Source organism: Talpa europaea (assembly GCF_964194135.1).
Source record: "Talpa europaea genome assembly, chromosome: 1".
Taxonomy (NCBI): domain Eukaryota; kingdom Metazoa; phylum Chordata; class Mammalia; order Eulipotyphla; family Talpidae; genus Talpa; species Talpa europaea.
In genome coordinates, this window is record NC_140073.1 from 144,993,342 (window position 1) to 144,996,405 (window position 3,064).

Genomic DNA, 3,064 nt, shown 5'->3' on the forward strand with positions numbered 1-3,064 from the left:
ATGTCAAGCCCAGTGATTGTTTCAAAGAATCTAGTTGTTTCTGAAGAACTGTGTGTGGGTAAATCATGTGCAAATCTAACCACATTTTCTCATAGCTGCTTCAAGGTCACTTGGGGGTTATTTGCAAATATCTGCAGTGCCTTGCAGATGGGATTTGTATTTATCTAATCTTTTTTTCTTTCTTTTTCTCTCAGGTGGTTAAGAGTTTTAAACACATATGATATAAAGGAACTTGGCGTTTAAAGAAATCTTTGCAAACTCTTTTGTAAAGTGACTTAAACAGCCCCCACATTAACTGCTCTAAAAATTGGAATCTGGGCCTCCCTGGTGGCGCAAGGGATTAAGCACCACACTATGAAGCAATCCACAGCATCTGCAGCACAAGTTCGATCCCCGGACGGCCAGGGAGAAACCCACATGGCGCAGCAGACCTCTCCTGTCTTGCCCACTGCTCCCCTCAGTAGTGTATTCAGTCAGTCTGCCTGTTCTGTTCCCCACTCTGTCTCTGGTGGATCCTCTCACCCCCTCATCTCTGGCCTGTACCCCAGCTCTTGTATGCATAAATAAATAAATCTTTAAAAAAAATAAAATAAAAATTGGAATCTTTGTATATTTGTACCTATTTTAAAACTCAAACCCAGTCAACTGAAATCTAAGAGTTTGGTTTTTTTTTTTTTAGCAAATCTTGGAACATTGTACATACAAATTAATTTTGTTTAAGATGTGGCCATCTTACTGACTTGCCTCAAATCCCTCAGGCTGCTACCTGCCCCATTGTTCTTGTCATAGGAAGACAATGACTGCCTCAAAATCGAGGGCAGAGATGGCCCTTGGATCTCATCTCTGTTGACTGGCAGTGCTCTCCTGGAGTACGAGGTTGAAAGGGATTCTGGGATAGCATCTGCACTTGGTGAAAATGAATGCTGTGCTTGACTTGTGATGTCTGCTTGGGGTGGAATGGGAGGTTACCCACATGCATGCTATGCAGGTAATGTTCCTGGCCTAAAGGTAACTCTCTGGGGCTGTGCTCTTGGAAAGAACATGCCTCCCCACTGGCCATGAGCCCTGGTCTGCTTATGTACTTTCTCACTAAATGAAGAACTTTGGTTATGGAGCCTGATAGTAGGTGTGGGAGGAACCAGAGACCCTTGATGATGTTTTCAGGTGTTTTCTTGTACACATATAGCAGCTGACACCACAAAAAAGTTCTAGTGGAGGGTATGTCAAAAGGCAGTGCAAAAAAATCTCTATACCTTGTTTGCATTCAATTAGTTGGCATGTTCACTTTGAAATTCTTGTCCTATACAATTCTTGTCCTGAAATTTCTTGTCCTATACAAACGCAGGGATTTTTTTTTGTAATTCAAATTGCAAAAAAAGTTGGCTATGCCTTTTCCTCATCTGTCGCTAAGGTGCTCGGTCCTTCCAAGGAAGCTAAGGCCGCGTTGGGGTGAGCCCCTCACGACCAGCACCGCGCTCGGCAGCGTCTGTCTAGCCCTCGCCCACACCATGGCTTGGGTCTTGGAGCTCGCCTGCATCTACTCGGCTCTCATCTTGCACGATGACGAGGTGACGGTCACGGAGGATAAGATCAATGCGCTCATTAAAGCAGCGGGTGTAAATGTTGAACCTTTCTGCCTGGCTTGTTTGCAAAGGCCCTGGCCAATGTCAACACTGGAAGTCTCATCTGCAATGTAGGGGCTGGTGGGCCTGCCCCAGCTGCAGGGGCTGCCCCTGCAGGTGGTCCTGCTCCTTCCGCTGCTGCTGCTGCTCCAGCTGAGGAGAAGAAAGTAGAGGCAAAGAAAGAAGAATCTGAGGAGTCTGATGATGACATGGGCTTTGGTCTTTTTGACTAAAGGTCTTTTGTAACACGATCAATATAAATTTTAACTCTTAAAAAAAAAAAAAAAAAAAAGTTGGCTATGGCAGGGTCCAAACTCTCCCGGAACCTTCCTCAACACTGAGGCCTGGGAAGCAGAACAGAATTTAGATTCAGTTCCTCTGTGGAGCTATGTGCCTGATCTTCACAGATGGGTGGGGAATTCTCCTTTAAACCCCACAGTGTTTGTACCTCTCTTGTTAGCTAAGCAGTGCTGTGCCTCCTTCCTGCTGAGATGCCCCTGAGCCAACACCACCCCCTCCCACCCCATGATAAGAACCTTTCAATAAACCTCTAATCAGTAAACATTTTTGAAGGCCAGTTATTATGTCTTTCTATTGTTTCCTCACAGTTGCTGGCAGTGTTGCAGAGCCTCTAATACCCCAGTATGTGTCTGCAAAGTGAATTGGTTCAAAAAGAGTTGGTTTTGGAACTATTTTTCAGGATAAGAATAAACAGCCTGCTGAGTGCTGTTAATCCAGGCAGTTGGGATGGAACTGCTTTCTCCAGCCTGCTGAGCCTTTCCCCACTTCTTTCTGGTGCTCTGGGATTCCAGTTACGTTTGGAAATCTGCAAAGACAACTTCCTGTAGCTGACTAGTTGGAGGTGTCCTTAGTACTGGAAGGCAGGTATTAAAGGCAACACTCAGAAGGGCTCAATGCCAGTTTTATTCACAAACAGCCCTGAATAAAGAAGACTTTGTGTGAATGTTGTCATATTTCCCAGTAACAGGCTGGAGGGAGCCAGTGTGGCCCTCCCTTCCCTAAGGCAGAACATAGCTCCCCCTTTATATACTCAGACCCTGTTTACACCCACACTTGTCTGGGTATGGTCTAGATTTGGGGCCAGACAAGTAAACATGAGCATGGAGGCGAACATGGCTACATTGAAAGAAGTTGTGGGTGCAAGTGGGCCCTACGTGGGAGCGGTGGAAGGTGCGGGCAACAGAGAAAGGGAGGTTTGAGCCACACTATTGAGGGTGGAGAAGGGGGGAGGGTCCTCATTCTTATTTTAAAAATGATATTAAATGACTCCTTCATGCTAACCCCTCCTGCATCCTTTTTCTTTTTCCTTTGCTAAGGAATTTGTGAAGCTATTGTAATCAAAAAGTTGAAAATAGAAGAAAAAATACTACATTGACTTGGATAGATACTTTCTTTGATGAAAATAAATTGGAAACACTAAA

At 44.9% G+C, this 3,064-nt stretch overlaps 1 pseudogene across 1 annotated transcript; it reads left to right on the forward strand.

Annotated features, from left to right (window-relative positions):
• The first annotated feature begins 1,508 nt into the window (after positions 1-1,508).
• On the forward strand, positions 1,509-2,132 carry LOC311168087 (large ribosomal subunit protein P1-like; annotated as a pseudogene). Its single transcript has one exon. The product of its transcript is annotated as a large ribosomal subunit protein P1-like (transcript).
• Positions 2,133-3,064: the final 932 nt, after the last annotated feature.